The sequence below is a fragment of the Rhinolophus ferrumequinum genome, chromosome 8, assembly GCF_004115265.2.
Source record: "Rhinolophus ferrumequinum isolate MPI-CBG mRhiFer1 chromosome 8, mRhiFer1_v1.p, whole genome shotgun sequence".
In the NCBI taxonomy this organism is placed as follows: Eukaryota; Metazoa; Chordata; class Mammalia; order Chiroptera; family Rhinolophidae; genus Rhinolophus; species Rhinolophus ferrumequinum.
The window spans coordinates 81569472-81592904 of NC_046291.1; the positions used below are offsets into that span (position 1 = coordinate 81569472).

Sequence of the window (23433 nt, forward strand, 5' to 3'; positions counted from 1 at the left end):
TTAGTTGCTATATTCTTATTTTCTGCTGCTTCCAATGAATGAAATGCCCTCATTTTTGCCCTATTTTACATTCACATCTCTCATATACAGTACACTAAGAAATTTCTATACCGTTTTAAAATCCGAAAAATCTGACTTGACTTAAAAAACAAAAAACAAAACAAAACAAAAAAACTCTAACACCCTAAACCTAACTGATAACAAAAAAAAACTTTAAAGGGAACTGAAAATGTAAAGGAACTCTTGACAGCTGATTCTGTGACTGGATATCCTGAAGTGACATATTTGTTTCTCTGACAGCTTCCTTTTTCAAGGAGCATGGAAAGCTATTATTAGCACATAAGAAGAATCTATACAGAGTAGATTATGTTAGTCATACCAAATGCAACTCCCTTCTGGAGTGAGACTAATTATCTAGGTGATTTTCTAAACAAGTTACAACAATGTGATATTATATCCCGAAACTTACTCAGTTAAAGATCTGGGCAAACAATAGTTCTTTAAATTTCCATTTATACATTAGCTCTATCAAGATCTCCCAATATATTCCAGCTCTCTGAAAACCACCTTAAATTGCACATAATTCTATTGCTAAGTCTTTCAAACAAAGGCAGAGTTGCCCAAAGCTGTGACTTAGGTTCACCAGTGGGTGGTCCTTGTTTCTACATCATTAGAGTCACTGGTCTTCCCCTCACTCTCCTTTATTGTTTCTAGGGTCTCTTTGATATAAGTCAATACAAATATGTGGTCTTGAAGGAGTATTAACATCTTAGAAAGCAAGGTTACAATCTATTGATAAAAAGCAAAATGGTGTAACTCTAATGCTGAAGACCCATTGTAATTGAAATTTTTTTTAAAAAATGGTTTAAGTCTAGAGCCTATTGGAATACACAGATTACTACAAACAACCATATGCAAATGCTCAATCAAAAATAAAATATCTGGATACTGTAGGCTGCAGCTTGAGAACTCAGAAATGCACTCCTTCAGTTTAGTAAAAGAGGACAGAGGAAGAATGTAAGACAAAGAAAAAGAAAGCTCTTATATAACATCTTAAAAACAAGGCAGAGACTCTAACTGATCGATATGTCAAATGAAGAGGAAAATCACTGTGAGATGAGTTGACCAAGAAAGATTTGCAAAACACTTTACCTTTTTCTCAACTGGCTACACTTGGATGGAGTTCTTTAGATCTCAGTTTAAACATCACCTCCTCAGGGAGCCTTCCTGATTCCCAGACCAGCTTAGTCCCCCTCCCATTAAACTCCTAGAGCAGCCCATTTTTCTCTTTTGAAGCACATTTAACAATAAAGACGCCATAACAAATAACGTAATGATTTGTAAATATCTAATTACTGTATTGCAAACTCAGTGACTGCAGGGAGCACATGCGTGTTCCCAGCACCTGGCAGTGTCAGTAAATAACCCAGGAAGTAATTTTTGAGTGAATAACTAAATGGACCATCTAACTCTCTCATTCCCTAGAACATGACTCTAAAATAAAATCCTAAAGCATACCACTATTGAGATAACTGGGTGAGACTCTATAGGTGACACATTTGTTACTAAGTAAATCTCGTACATCTCTTCAATTCCAACTCTAAAAATGTGGGCAATTTTTGACACCTCTCCATACCTTAGAGAGAAATGAGCATAGGAAAAAAAATCTCGTCCATGAAATTATCAGGGGAGAATAAAGATGCTATAAATGAAGAATTAGGAATTATTGGTACTTTAGGAATAGATGCTTATTTGCAGACTTTGTGTTTGCATGTGTTTTAGGACCGATGAGATTAATTTATGAGGAAAGTGATGTTTGGTTAATAAACAAAGATGGTGGAGTGGCTCTGGGGGTCATTTCTCTTTCTACTATGGTGCTCGATTTAAACCTGGCCCATGTGAACCCTTACTAATGACTTTCACACATTTCTACATAAGTGGCATAATAGTGAGATAACCCTAGAAATAATCTCTACATGTACAAGAAAAGCTTAAGTAGAAAGTTATACAATTCTTTTACTGTTTCCCTGTTTGAGTCCCTTATTACTCGGGTAGTAAACATTGTAGCCTAATGTGAAAAGAAGTTCCTGAGGCTGATAATAGCAGTTCTTTAAAATAGCTTAATGGGTTCTTTGAAACCAATAATCAGATTAAGCAGCAGTGTCTTTGAAGGAGTTAGCTAGCTTTGAAGCTCAATAAAGAAGTGTGTCTTTCCTACAAAATTAATATAAGATTAAATGTTCATCTCTACAGAGGGGCCTTCAGATCCTTTGTTCTCAAAGTACAAGTTAAAAACTCTAAGTAAAAGATCTCAACCATATTTATTTTAGTGTTGTTTTTTTCTCTCTACTACTTTTCTTTTATTTTTGTAGTATTCTGCCACTTTTTATTGGATCAGTAACAAGCTCTTTCGCCATGTTACCAACGCAATATCACATATTTATTTATTCAGCTTGGGCTTTATTTTCCTTGAGGAATGTATAACTGTAGCAAAATAGCATGTGATTTATCTAACGTTATTTGGCTTAAGTTATAAATTACTATAAACATTTGCTTTGGAAGAATCCATATGAAATGGTAATTCTAAGTGGTTTATCAATTTTTTATTCCCTCTAATAGCAAACCTCAGATTATGCAAGGGGGAAAGGTAACCCACTATCTTAATGTTCTACAGGGGTCTTCCTAGAGATTCAAACCTTATAGGTGAAATTGACTCAAGGTCTTAGTATTTGATTCTAGAAAACATGATCAAGACAACAACAAAAATATATATACCTCTTTGTTACCATGCTCGACATGAAATACCGGAAGAATTTCAAGTCCTTTAAGAAGCTCTTTAGAGGTGCTTGGCAAAACATGAATTTCATATAGTGATTCACAAAAAGTAAAAATATTAAAATGGACTTGGGTCTCTTGGATGATTTACTGTCTTACTCAGATGGGGAAAAATAAACACCCTCCAAAGATTAGTCCTCTGCCACTGCACAAGCCTGTACTTAAATCATCTCAGATATATCTAGGAAAGGAGATTCAATAACTTACACTAACAAGGAAACAATACTCACACACAAGAAAGTCTACTGCCCAGACTATGTCTCTTAATGCATTTATATTTTTATGAAGTATATTTTAAGCTACACTACATTACTCACATTCAAGTGCAGGAAAACTCTCATGAAAACAATTAACTTGACAAAGAATAATCTAATAACCAAAGTTATTTCCATCTCACGACCCACGGAAATATGTTAGGTGATGTAATTTCAAAGAATTCATTGTAGGTACTTTTTTTTCTTCGTTTGCTGGTCCCTCTTTATTTAAAATGCATTGGATATATATTTTTTAAAAACCCACACTGTAATGGCAGAGAAAAGCTGATTTATGATTCACATTGAAAATTTGACAGTTCATTTTTCTGACCACCAAGGAGCAATGATAATGTTGGTGACTACTCTATCTGAAATATTTGAATTCAAAAACCCATCAAAACTATCAAACTATCCTCCTTAATAAAATACCCTTCTGTAGCTCTAGCAGATCAGGAAAAGATGAAGGACAGAAAACAGAGAGGAATTTGGAATAAGAAAATTTAATAACTATTGTCTCCTTTCAGATTCATGCTACATTTCCTGTCTAGTTTATTCAGTATAGAACAAGCTAGACATTAGCTGTGTTTTCTTTTCAGACATAATGGCCAGGAATGGAGTTTATATATACAATGAATTCTAACAGTATTTCTTCACCAAAGAAAAAAGAAAACAAGAAAGATGTATATTAGAATTATTCTTAAATTTTTACCTAAATACATTTCCAGAGTACATTAATCAAAAAACTACTTAAATTGAGTGTGCATGCATGTGTGTATGTGCATGCACAATAATAAGGAAATGAGGAGTGGGGCGGAAAGAGAAAATTTTGCAGGGTCTCTGTACCTTAAGTTACTTAATGACCTATGTCCTAAAGGCCAATTCTCAAGGGCATCCTTCATCCACAGGGAGATGAATTCTCAATAGACATCATGCTGTACATTACGTCCCCATGACTTACTTATTTTATAACTGGAAGTGTGTGCCTTTTGATCCTCTTTGCCCATTTTGCCCCAAATTCTATAAATTCTTGTCACTAAGATTGTATGGTTAAAGCAGTGCAAGTTAAATTCACACAGGATGTGACTTGCCTGTGTTTCTATAACACATTACAGGATTTGCTCCTTATTCTTCTCTACCCATTCATATTATACTCAATTCATACTCCAGTCCTATAGTATCAGGTATTTGTACATTTGAACTACGACACCTTGGGAAGTACAATGGGCTTCTTCATGTATTCAGATCACAAATGTTTCCTCTGTTTCTATTTTATGACCCACACTATGCTAGGTTGAGTCATTCAAAACAAAACAAAAACCTCGTATGGAGTTAGAAGGAGTAGAACTCATTAACTGAGAAGATTTAGTTTACAAGAGGGAGAAATTCACGTCAACTCAGAGAGCTGGTGCTGTCGCCATTCACAGAGACAGGCAGGACTGTCAGGAGTGGGGCAGAGGTCACAGAACCCATTTTGGACACAGCACTGTGACGTGCCTGCAGATGACCAGTAAATACCTGCTCGGCAAGTTAGAACATGACAGGGAGAGACATATTTGTGAATGATCTAAATTGAGGTGTTGAGTTTCTAAGACAGAAAACAATAGCACAGAAAAACGTTTCAATTATCAAATGCAGAGCCAAAATCATGTAAAAAGTGATTTGTAGAATTCCCATATGATCTATAAAAATTAATCGTTCGGTCTTATAGTTCAGTCTGATGCATATCTATATGCATCTTAGAATTAATGACCAAAGTGGTATTTCCCCTCTTTTATTCCCTCATCGAGTGGGAGAGCTTCTTCTCAGGGAAATGACCATGAGAAGGCAAGACAAACAGAAATGAGAGCGATAAACCAAGATAACCTGTAAATTGGATTATCTCTGATGAAGGTGGGCTATTACCACAAATCATTAGATTTAAGTTCTCTCTCCTTCCAGGAATCATATCCATAACAAAGAAACTTAAATGGAAACTCAACCACTGACTGGCATTTGATGTATTTTTCTTTTTTATAAAAGGCAGCATTTTTACAATAGCCAAGATGTGGACACAACGTAGGTGTCCAGCAATGGATGAATGGATAAAGAAAATGTGGAAATAGTACTCAGCCATTAAAAAGCAAATGTTGCAGTTTGAGAAACATGGATAAAACTTGAGAGTATTTCATTAAGTGAAATAAGTCAAACAGAAAAAGAAAATACGCTAGTCTTTCACTTGTATGGGAGTCTGAAAAACAAAACAGATGAATAAACAAAACAAAAGTCATAAATACAAAGAACAGATTGGTGGTTACCAGAGGGGGAGGCGTTTGGGGTGTGGGTGAAATGAGAAAAGGGGGTCAATTGTATGATGACAGATGGGAACTAAAGACTTTTGTGGCGATCAATTTGTATTGTATAGAAATATCTAACTATTGTTGCACAATTGAAACTAATATAATGTTATATTCCAATTTTATCTCAAAAAAAAATAGCACTGTTTATGAAAGCATTCCAACAAATTTAGAAAATAATTTGAAATGTGATTCCTTCCCTGGGTGCTTACGGGATATTTTAAAAAGTGAAAGGCATATTTAATATATCACAGATTACATACTATGAGAAAAAATAATCTCAATAATTCTTCAAATATCCAAATTAACCAAATATTTCTAGCCACCCATCATGTCTGTGCCATCTTTTACCTCTCCAGTTTTGCCTTTCAATGCTGTGAACAATAAGTGGGAAATGGCAAACCTTTAAATACTTTTCCTAGTGGAAGAAAGACTTTCTCTTAGCTGCATATTAAAATTATATCACAAATAAACTATTTGAGGGTTAGTTTCGCAGATCCCATTTATTATAAAAAAGGAAGGAGTTCTTGGCTAGGATAATAGTTAGACACATTAATACATGCTGTTCTTTCTATACAAAAACAAAAACTTTGGGTCACCATTGGGTACTTTAGAACCAGATGGCAGCAGTGGGGTTTGTGGTGGGGTGCAAAATAATCTAAATCCCCCAGCTGAGGAATCCCTTGTAATAGATGACACCCATTCACAAGATGACTGAACAGAGTCCCTGGTACAATTTGTGTCTGTGAAACAAAATGGAGGGAACTGTTCAGAAGTGAGATAGCGAGATGCATATACAACACAATAATAAGAGTTATAATAGAGAGACAACATGCATATGATAGTTCAGAAAAGGAAAAGGTCACACCCATTGGTCAGAAAGAAAGGAAGGCTCCATGGAGGAGACAGAGAGGAGCTGTGGCTCAGGGAATAGCTGCTGATTGGGAAAGGGTACACCACCTTCAGGGTAAAAGGAAGATCCAACATGGCAGGAATTACATTAGAAAATCACAGGGCATTATCAAGGCCAGTAGACCAGGTGAAAGTGAATGGGACTGTTTATTACAGGTAATGGGTGGGAAAATTTAAAATCCCAATAACATAATAACATATTAGTATCTGTCTCTGCAGAACATTAATCCAACCTCTCCCACTGCAGAACTGACTGGAAAAGGTTATATCAGGAGAGTGGGAAACAATGTGGGGGCTGCTGCTGGGGTGGCAGCAATAAGAATGCAAAGGTCATTTGAAGAAATTCTCAACATAACCTGGTGATTACTACCCTTGGGAGATAAATGAGGGGAGTGAGCTTCAGAAATGCAGGCTCAGGTAACCAGACCAACGATGCAGCCAATGAAAGGGATGGAACATTTGTTTTTATTGCTATCTGCTTGAAAAGAAGATACTTAGAAAAGATACCAAGGGATCTTGTTTTGCATGTCCAGGTGAGCTGGTGGCCAATAGGGACTCAAAGAATAGCAAAGCAGTTATGTAAAATCCCTTCCATTATCATTGTCAAGTCACATGGATGTGTCTTGATTTCTGTAGCAGTATGGGTTGTATTATTTTCCTTTTCCCCTCATTAATTCCTTAGTGATGAAAGTCTGCATGAGAATTAATATTCTACTTTGGCAGTCACCTCTGTTACACTACATGAAGTCAGATTGGTTTATTCATCAAATTACTCTATTACAGGCATGGACACAATGGGGGCCTCATCCATTTAGGTCCTCATGGTATTTTTCCTTTCAAAAGCTCTGTCCACACTATAGCCTCAAATAACAATCTTCCCAGAGATGCACCCTAGTACAAAAATGGGAAAATGTGTTTCAATGCAAAGTCTAATCTCTGCTACAACAAAAGCAGAGAATATTATATTATTTGATTCCAAACTAAAGGGGGAAAAAAAAACACACAAAAAACACTGATTTCATATCCTAAGTACCACAACTACCTGAATAAAAGCCAAACACATGAAAGTATGTGTACATTTATAGAGAATAAATTTTAAAATATTTTATTTGAGAAGAAATGCGAAGGGGTCAATATTAAGGTGTTTGAAAGAGAGAAAGAGAGAGGCAAAGAAAAAAAGGAAGGAAGGAAGGAAGGAAGGAAGGAAGGAAGGAAGGAAGGAAGGAAGGAAGGAAGGAAGGAAGGAAGGAAAAAAGAAAGAAAAACAAAAACACCTCTAATAGCCTTTCCCCCTTGCAGGATAAACTCAAACTACATTGTGCCCATCATCTTCATTTATCTCTGGGTTCTGCATCTTTCCCTTCCTTCTCCTCCTCCCTTAGCATTCTCCCTTAGCACTCCCACTCCTCTAAAAATCTCACACTCCGCTGTTTGGAAAGGACAGGACTTCATTCTCTCCTAGATGGTTTCTCCAGGTGTGGTGTACAGCCCACCCACATCGTACTCCTTTCAGTGTAGGCAAAATGCAGATTGCCAAGCACAGCTCAAGTCAAAGTGAGGTGGGCTTCTCACCCCTTCATACCCTTCGTATTCTTCTGTGGATTTCTGTCACTTCTCTTCTATTTTTCCTTCGTTGTAATCCAACCTGTATAAAAACTGGATAAAACAGAGTATGTCTTGCTACAAACCCTACCCACATGGGATGCACCTAACTAAGGCCACAGGTTCAACTATAGCAAGTATTTTGTTTACTCAATCATAGAATCAAGCAACTTGTCTACTCCACCAATTCTTTAATAGTTAAACTCAAGATCTCTTCAATTGCAAGAGAGGCCATTGCTTTTTCTGGACAAGAAGTATCCATCAGGATCCAAGTAGCAGACCTCTTTCATTATAAGAAAGTGAAGATGACCTACAGCCAAATTTGGGCAACTGGGTCAAGCTAATGGATCAATAGGGATGATAGTTAATATTACTTTGTGCTTTGAAGTAAAAATCAACAAATATTTATTGACTATCAACTCTATACAAGACCCATTACATACTCTGTAGGGTACATGTGGGTCAAGCATCCTATAACAAATTTGGGAAAACAATGCCAACAGACAAACAATTAAATAAAATTTCAGTTGAAAATAACAAAAAGTTTGACACAAGACTGTATAAAATATGCTTGCCAATTGGAGTTATCTAATTTTAGAGAAGACACAAATCAATTCATCCTGAGACATCAGCCAAGTTTTCACAGACGAGATGAGATTTGAACTAGGATTATTTGGGTCTGCATAGGCAGAACAGGAGAGAGACAAGGTTAGCGAGGTGGGAGAAGGGGATAATGGAACAAAAAGGGAGAGATGGCAAAGCAGAAACCATATACTAGAGAACTCAAGTAATCCAGAGTAGCTGAAGTAGAAATGCTATCAGAGGAAATACAAGATAAAAGCTCAAAAATGAGGAAAGTGATAGAACGTAAATTGGTAGTTGCCTATATCTGGGGTGAGGAGGGCAGAGAGTGACTGCTAATAGATACAGAGATTTTTCTGAGGTGACAAAAATTTTAAAACTAGAATATGGCTGCGCAACTTTGTCAGTATACTAAAAACCACTGAATTGAATATTTTAAGTGGGTTAGTGGTATGGTGTGTAAATCCTATCTCAGTAAAGCTCTTTAAAAGGGTGGCAGAGATGGCTTTGATTATCATTATCACTAATGGGTCTTCAAAATTATCTGTTATATAGTTATTCTAAAATCTAATAAATATCTGCATATATCAAAAAATATATGACCATCGTTGTCCCTTTACTTTTCTCCCCGGAAATCTTCATAGAGTATAACCTTCCTTCTCTTTCCCAATGTTCTTATTTACTTCAGAATATGACAGATTTGCTTACCATTCATCACAGCTTTGGGAAGAGTAAATGATATTAGTAACATGTGATTTCCTCAGATTGAAAAAAATGACATTGAGTTCAAAATATATATCTGAATCTCAATAGATTGCTGTCTTTCAGCCCAAGGGAGTTTTCCATCAAGTTAAAAACATTTGTCCCTAAACCCATGCATTTTGTTGATACTCAAGTGGATGAAAGTAGCTAGTAGTTGATGAATCCTAGAATACATGCAATATATTCCACCTAGCTCTATCCCGTACATTATAAAACAATAAAAATGACAATAAAAATAGCTGAACTATGCTGTTATTAGTATGTGCTAAACACTTCCTACAGACTCTCCTCATTATATCCTCACCATAATACCCTGATGCATCAAGAAACGTTCCAAAGGGAGAAGTCCTAGAGTTGTGCATAAGGGCAAATATTAATTGTAGTTAGAACATGGAAAAGAAGGCTGTTTTAGATCCACATCATTTCTGAAAAGTCTTCAGGTGCTTTTAAGTCTGAATAGGAAACTCTAATAGCCTTTCGATCCATAAGCCTATTTCACGATCCCACTCCGCATAATTACTGCAGTTTTATCTTGGAAAACTGTAAACATCTTTTACATTCATCTCAATTTTAAAAGTTTTCTGAGTGCTCTAGAAATAATGAATTATAAGTTAGTATTATGCTGCCCATTCACTAAATAAAATTGTGACGTGATTTAGGAATAAAAATCTAAATACAAACTGAGCATTTGTATAGAATGAATTGGTAGAAATTTTGAGATAGGCTAAAATGATTAAACTTTAACATGCACCCAGAAGAAAAGTGAATTACATGCTAAAATACTAAAATGACTTACGGTAGGTATGCCAAATTTCTTTTTGTGGCACTACATTTATTTTCCGAAGTTAATGCTGACCAATAATCTCATCTTACTAAAAGTGAATTCCCCCTGTACATATGCAATTGCTGTCTGCCTCTACCCACAGAAGATGTTGAATTTCCATATCTTGCCAGACAAATAAAAACTCTGTGGGTCTACAAATTCATTTGGCAACAAATGTGTTTATGCAGTGATAAAGCTGTGAAGTTATTCATGTTTAAGTGTAAAACAATGGAGGATACAAATTTATTTTTACTGGAAATGAGAGAGTGCTCCAGTGTTCTGCACAATCCATTAACTACTATATCTAAACAAAGTCTTTAAAATGTTATGTTTCTCATGTCATGAATTTTTATAGCTAATGTGTTTTCAGCCAAGAATAATGTGATTAGAAGAGAGTTCAATAAGAATATGTAGCAATGAAATAAGTAGAGAAGTTAATGAACTTTTCAGTGACTAGAAAACAATTATTGATCACCGATTTTTGGAAAGCCTTAAATAAATTTTTACTACAAAAATTTTATGAAAAAAATTAAGAGGAATTCGATAAAAGGTTTTAAAACTAATAAGATACTGACTTTTGTTACTTTATATGCTAATTTGTGGATTCAATAGCCCCTAATTTAATTAGACTGATGCCTCTTGTGTGAACATGGCTTGTAGATAAAGACTACCTGACAAACTGTCTGAATTTCTGAATTGATATATCTCTAAAAAGGGGGAAATTAATACACTTTTAGCTTGGGAACCTCAGTTAATAGTCTAACCTAAGAAGCTATGTATTTGGAAGATCCATGTAGTTTCATACTTATTTCTTATTTACTTGCGACTTTAGGTCAGTAACAGAAGAGGTTAGGAATCAGTTTAAAATTTCAGTTAGATTCACTACCAATTAGATTAATGCAATTCAGGATTAGAACATGAAAAAAGAGTAGAAACTTCATTTCTCTGATAGTGCTCAAGGATGGGAGGAAAGGAAGCAGAGAGAAAGAAGGGGAGAGAAGGAAGAAGAAATTATAAGAATGAGAGTCATATAACTAAAGTCTATCAATAATTTAAAAATCCAGTTGAATCTCTTAACCAATCAATAATTTTCTATGACAACGATTAGGGAGTAATCACAACAGATATGAGTTTATCTTTTATTTTCTGAACGTAACCTACTTGAGAATGTATTTTAAAATATAATAAAATAGTCGACTGTTAAGTAGAAAGAAATAAAAAAGAAAATATAATTTGTAAATTGAATAAATATCCTGTGAATAAAGTCTGAAATTAAGATACTCCCTAACAGAAATCAGACTTACAAATATCACCTTTCCCTTCTTTTAACCATTCTCAAGGCTGCTTATGCTTTATCTACAGCCCAGTCAGTACTTCTGTCTGTGGGGACCTCTGTGCTTCATTGGGACATTACCACCCCCTGGTGGCCACAATAGTGAACCACTGATCCCGCTTGCTTCCTTACCACCTGATTTCTCCCCCAACTCTAAGAATTCATGTTTTATTTTTCACTGTTTCCATATCTTCCTGCTAGACTCAAGTAATTCCACCTCAAGAAATCAATTTTCAGATTCATTCACATATCCAAGGATACATTTCCTTCCATAGCCATAGCTCTTCTAACTTTTAGTACATTTTGTTAGGAAAATAATTTTCTATCTCTTTCCTTTACCCTTCTTTATATCTCACTTTTATCTAGGAGTTCAAAATCGATTAATGGGTTTAGGGTTCAGGGTAAGGTAAATCATCACTAATAAGTGTATTCTTTCTGGTGATGGAACTTTTGGAAATTATACCAAAGAGGCATAAATGGGATATGTCTATATCAAGAAAATTCACAAATATAATTTAAAGAAATATCAGAACCAGTGCTATCTACATTAAATGTAATTTTAAAGGAATGTTACATCCAGTAAATCTACATGAAATGTAATTGAAAGTATATCAGAACTATTACTGTCGACATTGAGGTATTTGAAAAATGTCTAAAATGTCACTTGAAATCTCTACAACTGTTTCCCCCATCTATTAAAATCTTTTAACTAAATATGCCTATATATAAGTGTTATACATTAAAGACTAGTACTTTCATATTCCTGTTTTTGTTTTTAGCAACAATACATTCTACTTTTTTTGTTATTAACATGGAGTATTTTATTGATTATAATATCGATGACATAGTTTTTTGTTGTTTTTTTTTTTGCTTTTTTTGCTAGGGTTTGACTAAACACTATTTGTGATGCTTCTTCTATAGGGAAAAGCTTTCCATGTTTCGAACAACTGAGAATCACATGGATGTGGAGAACAAAATGTCACCTTGCTACAGCACAGAGCAAAGCGACAATGGCTGTGTTTACTAAGACACCCTTGCAGCATAAAAGAAAGACTGGGAAGGTGTAGTTAATATAATTAGCATTTAGTCTGAACATGACCCTCCACCACCTTGACAGGATGTAGCCTCATAAGGAGAAAAGGGCGATGGTTTGGAACCAGACAAACTTAGGCTTCAATTCTCAATCTGCCATGTAAATAGCTATTTAACCTTGACCACATTGCTAGGTTTTCTGAGCAATGATCTCCTGATCTACAAAATGTGGCTAGTAAACCTTTTAACCTAATAGGGCTGTACTAATATATGCATATATGCTATGTATGCATCAGACATATACATATGCACACACACACACACACACACACACACACACACACAGTTCCTTCCAACCCCTTAGTCATGGATCATATCACTACATTTTTCTGCATGCTGGCTTTACTCCCTCAGGCTTGCTGTCCCATGGAGCTCTAGCAACCCTGGCAGGCAGATCTGGTCATGCATCTTAATAGCTTCATAACCTGAGGGAAAATAGGACTTTTCCTAACTAGAACAATCAGAAGAAATCCTGGGGAAGCACTTTTACTGGCCCACATTGAGTTCAATACTAGACAAATGACTATCCTGAGGAATGTAGCACTATAGTGAACCAGCTTGAGCAGGACTGAGGACAAAAGTTCGCAGCCAATAGCGGCTGGACCCGCATGCTGAGTAGACACAGACACTGGACGGTGGACGCTGGCCGATACAAAGACCATGTGGGCATCTCGGATTCCACATTTTCTAGAATTAATATACCTATGTATATCGTGTGTGTGTGTGTGTGTGTGTGTGTGTGTGTGTGTGTATACACCGTGTATCCCCAAAAATAAGACCTAGCTGGGCCATCATCTCTAATGCGTCTTTTGGAGCAAAAATTAATATAAGACCCGGTATTATATCACATTATATTACATTTTATTATATTATATTATACCTGGTCTTACATTATAGTAAAATAATACCGGGTCTTATATTAATTTTTGCTCCAAAAGATGCATTAGAGCTGATGGCCCAGCTAGGTCTTATTTTGGGGGGAAATATGGTATATATATATATATAGATAGATAGATAGATAGATAGATAGATAGATATAGATATAGATATATACATAAGTATATATATAGATAGATATATAGATATATACATATGTATATATATGTGTGTATGTGTATATGTATATGTATATATGTGTATATATGTATATGTGTGTATATATACATATATATACACACACGCAAACATATATATGTATTTTTAACTCACTAGTCATTATTCACTCCTTAAACAAATTTATTAGCCTGGATGATTGCAGTAACTCTCTAACAGGATACCATTTTCAGATTAATTTTTCCACCACTCTCCTTTCAGATTATTTCCAGGCTCAAGAACCAACAATGATGTGTCCCACCATAAAAGATCTAACCTTGGCCTTTTAGCCTTAAAGACATTTCAATGTCTGGCCCTGCCTTTTCCAGCCATCCCTATCTGTTACTGTTCCATAAGATGAACCATTCTTCTCCAATACTTAATATTCTTTGTCATGTTGCAGTCATTCTCCCCTGGCCTCTGATTCTACTAATCTCATTAGCTAAACAGGTCTACTTCTGCATTTCCAAATCCAATCATCCTTTACAACCTAATGTTTCGATTTTGTCTTGTTTTTATACACAACGCATACTGGACCTGTCCTTCCTTGAATTCTTACAACATCCAGGAGGAATCAATTATATAATAATTTATTATTTCCTATTTGTTTTGCCATCTCTCCATTTTGGTTCTCAGTGCTCTCAGAGCACAGACACATCTTAGAAATATCTTCCTCTGTGATATCCTCCTTAGAGACAGTGTCCTCACAGTGTTGGGCATAATGGGCACTCAGCAACAAATGCTTGATTTTTATGCCCTCTGCAAACAGAGATCTTTCGGCAGGCTAAATAGTTAACCCTAGGATAAAAACACACAGAACTGTTCTGTGATTAAACTCATCTATCTCATTTCTTGTAACTGTCATGAAAATGTTATGTTTCTAATTCAGCATTTAAGTCCAGTTCTGCCAGTGGATAAAGGTCATTTTCAGATGGTCAGGTAACATAGAGGAAGTCAGAAAATGGACATTCGCACATGTTTACAATTGGTTCACGGCATAAGACTCTCCCACAGGGGAGACCTGGTGGTCTCTTTCACAAATAGGTCAGCAGTCTGCACTTGTGGACACAAGCAACCGCCTCCTAAAAACGTCTGAAAACCGTAACTCCTGAATTGTAAGTAGCCAATTCCTCCTTACTTCAAGCTGATAAGAAAAACACCATTTCTTCAGGTCTCAACTGATGTCAGTCATTGCTATTTTCAAGGGTGATGAAAACTTTCCAACTCAATGTCTTCTTAAAGTGCCAATGATTTTTTTTTCTTTTTTAACTTATAAATTCACAGAACCTAAAATCTACCAAAAATCAGATGCACAAACCTTACACTGTGAAGCAAATAGATCAGACCAATGACTGTAGAAAAACAAGATGTACATACTTTAATACTATTGATCTATTCATGTAGAAAGAGTCAGAAATGGGAATTCATATTGGGAAGAGATAAGGAAAGCTAACAAGTACTGATTTAGAGTGATAAGTATTTTAAAATTAAATTGAATAAATTAAGCAACCATCTGTTTTACAAACTTAAATAGTTAATTTTTAGTAAATCTTCTAATGGGACACTATTTTTGGGCACAGCATTAATTCATAAGAAACAGAACAAACGGGCAATCCAGCATATTTCATAAAGGATAACTACATTTCCCAGTTATCCATCTGGGTCCTTTTCATTTCAGTGGTTTAATTAAAACTCAATGGTATTATCAATCTGTTACATTTTTCATGGTGATGGTTATTACATTTACAGTACAGCATGAGTACAAATTAAAGTGAGAAGATGATAAATCTCATCTCCAAATTTCATTTCTATTTGTCTAGTAACTGGTACTCTGGTAATATTTTTTAGCTCACTCATGTTTACAGAAAAATTTCCATGATTTTTTATGATGAAAATAAAGGGAAAAAAGAAAAGCATGATTTTTTGCAATAACTTTTTTTTTCTTTTTGTATGTATTATATTTTGAGTTGGAATCCTTTAAATCTGTAATGTACTTGTTTTTACGACTTCCATTTTTTAAAAGTTTTGGGGTTTTTGCTGAATAAATATTTTTATATTAGACTATCTCAAAATTGAAATAAGAAGCATATCATTCAATTACGAATTCCAGGGATTTAAATTTATATGTAAAATATGGTTAATTTCTGTAATAAATCATTAACAAAAATAAATGATTATGTTTTCGTATTAAGAATGCCTGTTCAGGGCAGCCGGATGGCTCAGTTGGTTAGAGCGCGAGCTCTTAACAACAAGGTTGCCGGTTCAATTCCCACATGGGATGGTGGGCTGCACCCACTGCAACTAAGATTGAAAATGGCGACTGGACTTGAAGCTGAGCTGCACCCTTCACAACCAGATTGAAGGACAATGACTTGGAGCTGATGGGCCCTGGAGAAACACACTGTTCCCCAATATTTCCCAATATTCCCCAATAAAAAAAGGAAAAAAAAGAATGTCTGTTCAAACCTAGACTATTAAATACATATTCTTCAAGGTATACCAGGGATATAGTCACATAATCTTGTAAACATATGACTATAAATTTATTTAAGATAATGCCAAACATAGAATGCTGTGGGTTTTACTGGGGGAAAATGTTATTGTCAATATTTTTACACTCCTAAGCTATAGATAGTTGTTCCCTATCAATGTCCGCCCTCAGGCAGTCCTAACTATCTATAGTCTACTTGTTAGGACCAAGGTGGACTTCATTCCCTAGAGGCAAAATTTACCCAGTTCAAGTCAACCTTTCTCAGAAGGAAACATCTGTTCCCCAGAAAGGCTAACAAAATGGCCTGCAGCTTGACAAACTTAAACCTTTTGCTACTTATACAGGTGACTTTATCTGTTGAACAAGGGCTCCAGCCCTAAAGTCAATTATTAAATAAGGATTCCACAACATTATCTAAATGTCAAAAGATGTTATATTCCAACGGAGTGGCAATAGAAAAAAAATCTGCTTGTTAGTATTCCAGAAGTCAATTTGCCTGAAATTCAAACCACCCACAGCAATGAAAACACAGCTCCACTGGACCTTACCATACCTGGGTGCCCAACAGAGGTTCTCCTATTCTAACCAAATGCTTGTGTGTGTGAGGCGAGTAATCAGGAAAGAGCTCACAGCAGGTAATGTTTTAGCTGTTCTTAAAAGATTAAAAAGGACAAGTAGTTCCATATTGCTCAAAATTGTATGCGATGGAAGACAGAATTTAAAGGTGAGGCAGAAAACAAATCATAATGAATCTTTTTGGTATATATAAAGAAATTCAGATTTTATCCTAAAACTAGTAGAAGATTTACTAAAAAAAAAAAAAATTAAGCAGAGATGTGTTAGAAGCAGGTTTGCACTTTATAAAGATAACTATGAAATAATTCAAAAGTTGGAGACAAGGAGACAAGAGCAATAGGATAGCAATGCATTTAAAAAAAACAAGAAGAAATAATAGAAACAGGACAAAGACAAGGTGAGGGGATTTAGAGTGCGGTGGGCTGGGATGAAGAATTATCTGTTAATACAACTTTCATGGCTGAGAAGATCTCACAGATTCACAGAAGTGGCAAAGGACAGGTGAGGTTCTCAGAGGTGCTTATGAGCACCATTTTGAACCAGCAGAGTTTGAAATATCTATGCAGCATCCAGGAAGATCTGCAGGCCATAAGCATGTCTGGATTTCACAGGAAATTTGGAAGTGTGTGTGTGTGTGTGTGTGTGTGTGTGTGTGTGTGTGTGTGTGTCATGTTTATATTCTGTATCCCACATGAATATTTAAAATGTAGATGTGCTTCTGAGTGCAAGAATTCAAGTACAGTGGACACACGGAGAAGAGAGCTGACGGCAGATCCCTGAGGAATAAAGACAGGAAAAAGCAAGTGAAAGAAATGAGCTTACCAAGAAGAAAAACAGGAATGGCCAGAAATGTGGAAAGAAAATGAGAAAAAGGTTTTCAAGAGAGGAAACAACTTCCAAGAAGAAAATACTCTAATGTTGTCAAATGCATCAGAGATATCAAGGAAGGTCAAGACCAACATGTGTGTTTAATAATCTTTCAATTCCAACTTTACCAGGGAGTTATTGTCATGGTTGTTGTGCTTATTTTAAATGAAGAAAGTAACTCTAAAGATTTATGTAACTTGTCCAACATCACCAAGTGAGCATGCGAGCAAAATTTTGAATTCACACTATTATAGTACCACATCTCAAACTTGCTCTTTCTACCACAGCCGTTCAACATTTGACTGTTGAAATACCAGTAGTAGAGAGAGGTAAATGAAGGTTGAAAAGGATTTTTTTAAGAGCTGAAGATAAAGAGCAGAAAAAGAAACAGGGAAACATAGTGATAGAGTCAATATAAGAAGAGAGTACGACCAATTATTGGAGCAAGTTAATAAAGAGAGTTGATCATGATGGAGATTCCATGGGAAGGGATGTGACCAAAATAGTAAGAGGGATCCACCTGCCTGCCTCAGATATGGGGGAAAGGAGGGAATAATATAGACACAAGCAAATGCAGAAGCAAGGTGACTGTAAAAGTGGAGAGATATTTTACCTAATCTTTTTTGTTTTTGTTTCTTGTTGTTGTTGTTGTTATTATTGTCGGCTTTGTCTCTTGGTTAAGTTAATCCAACAGTATTTGCAGAAAGGAAGGAGAGTGAGAGCATTAGAAAAACTTACAATATTCTGCCTAGCATGCCTAAATTATTTTATACTTTTAAAGGAGTATTGTCATATCCCTGTACTTCAAAAACAAAAGCGATAAAATACATGTTCTGTGTGTTCGGGCAGGAGCAGAAATCAAGAAAATTGTGTCTCTAATATTTTTAAATATGTAAATAGTAAGAAGATTGAAGCAGAAATCAAAAACTCCCAAAAAAGAAAAGCCCAGGACAAGATGGCTTCCCTGGAGAATTCAAATAAATATTTAGAAACAAATTCTTCCAAGGAATTGAAGATGAGAGAACATTTCCAAACTCATTCTGTGAGGCCAGTATTATTTTGATACTAAAATCAGACAAAGACACAATAAGAAAACAGATTAATATCCTTGGTGAGTATTAATGCAAAACCTTCAACAAAATACTAGCAAACCTAATTCAACAGCACATTAAAAGGATTATAAACCATGATCAAGTGATATTTACATGTGGAATGCATGAATGGTTCAACATGCAAAAATGAATCAATGTAATATACACCATATCAGCAAAATGAAGCACAAAAACCACATGATCATCTCAAATGATGTCGAAAAAGCATTTGACAATTTCAACATCCTTTCACGATAAAAACACTCAACAAACTAGGAATAGAAGGAAACTATCTCAACATAATAAAAATCCATATGTGAAAAGCCCACAGCTAACATCATACTCAATGGCAAAAGACTGAAAGTTTTTCCTCTAAGATCAGGAACAAGGCAAGGGTGCCCATTCTCACCACTGCCACTCAACATAGTACTGGAAGCCCTAGCCAGAGAAATTAGATAAGAAAAATAAATAAAAGGCATCCAAAGTGGAAAAGAAGAAGTGAGATTATCTCTGTTCACTAATGACATGATCTTGTAAGATGAAAACTCAAAGGATTGCATAGGAAAGAAAGAAAAACTGTTACAATTAATAAATAATTTCAGCAAAGATATAGGATATAAATCAATACATAAATTCAGTTGTGTATCTATATACTAACAATAACCAATCCAAGGAATAAATTAAGAAAACAATCCCATTACTGTAAGGTGTCAAAAAGGATAAAAAACTTAGCAATACCTTTAAATAAGAAGGTGAAAGATTTATACACTAAAAACTATAAAACATCGCTCAAAGAAATTGAAGATGGTACAAATAAATGGGAAGATATCCCATGCTTGTGTATTGCAAGACTTAATGTTATGTTACCAAAATGTCCATGCTACCGAAAGCAGTCTACAGATTCAATGCACTTCCTATCAAAATTCTAGTGACACTTTCTGCAGAAATATAAAAACCATACTAAAATCCATATGGAATCACATGGGACCGCAAATAGGTAAAACAATCATGAAAAAGAACAAATTTGGAAGCTTCAGACTTTCTGATTTCAAAACCCACTACAAAGTAGCAGTAAATAAGGCATTGGCATTGCCATAATGACAGATATATCAACCACTGGAACAGAATAGAGAAACCAGAAATAAACTTGTGTATATACAACCAGATGATTTTCCACTAGCAGGCCAAGACTACACAATGGGGAAAGAACAATCTCTTCAACAAAAATGTTGGGAAAATTAGATATCCACTTGCAAAAAATGAAGTCAGACCCTTACCTTATCCTATATACAAAAATGAACTTAAAATGGATTATAGACCTAAATGTAAGCACTAAAATAATAAAACTCCTAGAAGAAAACATAGGGGGAAATCTTCAGGACACTGGATTTTGTAATGATTTCTTGGATATGACAGCAAAAGCACAGACTTCTTTGCTTCAAAGGAAACAATAGACTGGAAAGGCAATGAACATATAGAATGGCAGATAATATTTGCAAATCATTAACCTGATATGAGGTTAATATTCATAATATATATTCATAATATATAAGGTACAGCTTAACAACAAAACAAATAACTTTTTTTAACAAATGGACAAAAGACTTCAATAGACAATTCTCCAAAAAAAGAAGAATGGTCAACAAGCATATGAAAAGGTGCTCAACATCACTAATCATAAGAGAAATGCAAATCAAAACTAAAATGAGATATCAGTTAACTCATTAGGATGGCCTATTGGAAGAACAGAAAATAACAAGTGTTGACAAGAATGTGGAGAAATTGGAACGCTTCTGTATTGTTGGTGGAAATAGAAAATGGAGCAACCATTATGGAAAATGGGAATGGGGAGTTCCTCCAAAATTAAAAATCGAATTAATATATGATCCAGTAATCCATTCCTGGGTATAAATCCAAAATAATTCAAAGCAGGATCTTGAAGAGATATCTGCATATCCATGTTCCTCATAACATTATTTACAATAGCTAAGAGTTGGAAGTCATCCAAACATCCCTCAACAGATAAATGGATAAAGAAAATGTGAATATCTGTGCAATGGAATATTATGCAGCCTCATAATAGAAGGAAATCCTGTCATATGCTACAACATGCATGAACCTCGTGGATATTTTACTAAGCAAAATAAGCCAGTCACAAAAGGATAAATAGTGTATAATTCTACTGATACAAAATAGCTCTCCGCTTCCCCAGCCACACCAAGAATATCTACCCTTTGGTACAGACAAAAAAGCAGCAATTGGACAGGAACTAATTCTCTACAAATTAAAGAGATTAATCTTCACTAATAGGAAAAAAATGGCGTTGAAACAGATTTCCAGCAACAAATGCTTTGGGGGATTGCAGAAAGTTTTTGAACATGACAGCAGTGAACTAAAATGCAAAATGAAATTTGCTATCTACTTACCACCAAAGGCAGAAAATAGAAAATGCCCTGCACTATATTGGCTGTCTGGTTTAACTTGCACAGAACAGAATTTTATACCAAAATCTGGTTATCATCAGGCTGCCTCAGAACACGGCCTTGTTGTCATTGCTCCAGATAGGAGTCCTCATGGCTGCAACATTAAAGGAGAAGATGAGAGCTGGGACTTCAGGACTCGTGCTGGGTTTTATGTGAATGCCACTGAAGAACCTTGAAAAACTAACTACAGAATGTACTCTTATGTAACAGAGGAGCTTCCCCAACTCATAAATGCCAATTTTCCAGTGGACCCCCAAAGGATGTCTATTTTTGGCCACTCCATGGGAGGCCATGGAGCTCTGATTTGTACTTTAAAGAATCCTGGAAAATACAAATCTGTCTCAGCATTTGCTCCAATTTGCAATCCAGTGCTCTGTTGTTGGGGCTTTTTAAAAAGGCCTTTAGTGGATATTTGGGACCAGATCAAAGTAAATGCAAGGCTTATGATGCTACTCATCTTGTGAAGTCCGACTCAGGTTCTCAACTGGACATACTAATTGATCAAGGAAAAAAAGAGCAGTTTCTTTCAGATGGACAGTTACTACCTGATGACTTCATAGCTGCCTGTACAGAAAAGAAAACCCCTATTGTTTTTAGATTACAAGAGGGTTATGATCATAGCTACTACTTCATTGCAACCTTCATTACTGATCACATCAGACATCATGCAAAATACCTGAATGCATGAAAACCTTCAGAAAAGAGACTCTCTTCAGGATTATAAAAATTGTAATAAACAGAGATGCAGGGAAAAAAAGATTTCAAAAAAAGATTTCATTACTGTATTTTGTAATGCTAAAAATGCTTCACTCTGTAGTTAAATCACCTTTTGAACAAATATATGAAACCTGAAAAAAAAATAGCTAATGAAGCCAAAATCATAGACACAGAGAGTAGAAAGGTGGTCGGTTGCCTGGAACGGAGGGAAGGAGAATGGGGAATAAGTGTTTAGTGGGTACGGAGGTTCAGTGTGGCACGATGAAAAAGTTCTGGAGATCTGCTGCACAACTGTGTGAATGTATTTAACACCACTGAACTGTACACTTCGAACTGGTTCCGATGGTAAATTTCATGGTGCATGTTTTTATCACAATAAAAACAGATATTTGAAAAACATAACAAAACAAAACGATGACGTATTGACATACACATAAACTACATGAACATACACGGAGGAAAGGCAGCTGGGGTAAAAGAAAGTGATGGACAAATCAGAGAGTTAAAAGTTTGGCTTGGAAGCTTTAATAGAAAGGCGTGCTATAGCCAGCTTGATGAAAATAGAGTCTAGTCATGGATAACAGGGTATTACAGAATTTTATTTTAGAAAAATATATAGTACTGTCAAGGTTGCCTACTTTAAAAGTTAAACGTAGCAAATAAGGGTTCATCCATCAAGGAGAGCAAACAGAATGTATGTCTCACATCTGTATTTCCAGCTCACTGGAGAAGCTGAAAATGGAAACACAGATAAGGGAGCTTGTTACATTTTTTTAGGTATAATTTCTGGTTGATAGGCTGAAACGATTATCAACTGGAAATTATATCATGGCCAATTAAGTGGATGCTTCCCCCCAAAATAATGTAGCTTTGTTAGACATACCTCCCTTCTCATTTCTGCCACCTTCAAAACGCTAGACATAGCAAGATTTCCAGCCCAGACAAACTGATTAAGGAGAGGAGGGAGTAGGAAGGGCATGGTCCCAGTAGAACCAGGTGGGGAAAGAAGGGAGGGCATTATGATATATAATTATATGACATATTATAATACTGTGTGGCATCAGTCCATTCTGGTGAGCAGCCATGCATACTGAGACCCAACAGTGGACCAGGCAGCCAAATGGGGATTAAGGTAAAAGTGATGCTGGATAGAGAGTCACCTTGTACTTGGTTGCTCATGGCCACCAGAGGTGGGGGCAGGTACCCAAGAACCAAGAACAATACAGTGAAGGAGAAGTATAAGGATATTGCAGAGAACACTGGGGCTTTTTATTCCTTTGTTAATGTGTATAAAAGCATACCTGAGATTAGATAGTAAAAACTAGGAGAAATGAATACTAAAAAGCACAAAAGCGACCTAGGCTCCAATTTCTCCAACCTATCTTTACACCTGGGAAGTTTCTAAGGAAACTAGACATCACTGTGTGAAATGATAACTAGTCAGAAAGATAAGGGACCTTTGAGATCTCACAATCCAGGGACAGGGTACAATTTGGCTCAATTGGTCTACCAACTGTAATTAAAACTACAGTGCTCTATTTTGCAAATAATGGTTTACGAAAACAAAGCCTTCATGAATTCCATCAGC

The 23433-nt window shown here is 35.6% G+C and overlaps 1 protein-coding gene and 1 pseudogene across 1 annotated transcript in view; one reads left to right on the forward strand and one right to left on the reverse strand.

Moving 5' to 3' along the window:
* THSD7B (thrombospondin type 1 domain containing 7B) overlaps positions 1 to 23433 on the reverse strand; it is a 797596-nt gene that overhangs the window by 625785 nt on the left and 148378 nt on the right. The gene's annotated exons all lie outside the window — the stretch shown is intronic.
* Positions 20848 to 21816, forward strand: LOC117025524 (S-formylglutathione hydrolase-like; annotated as a pseudogene).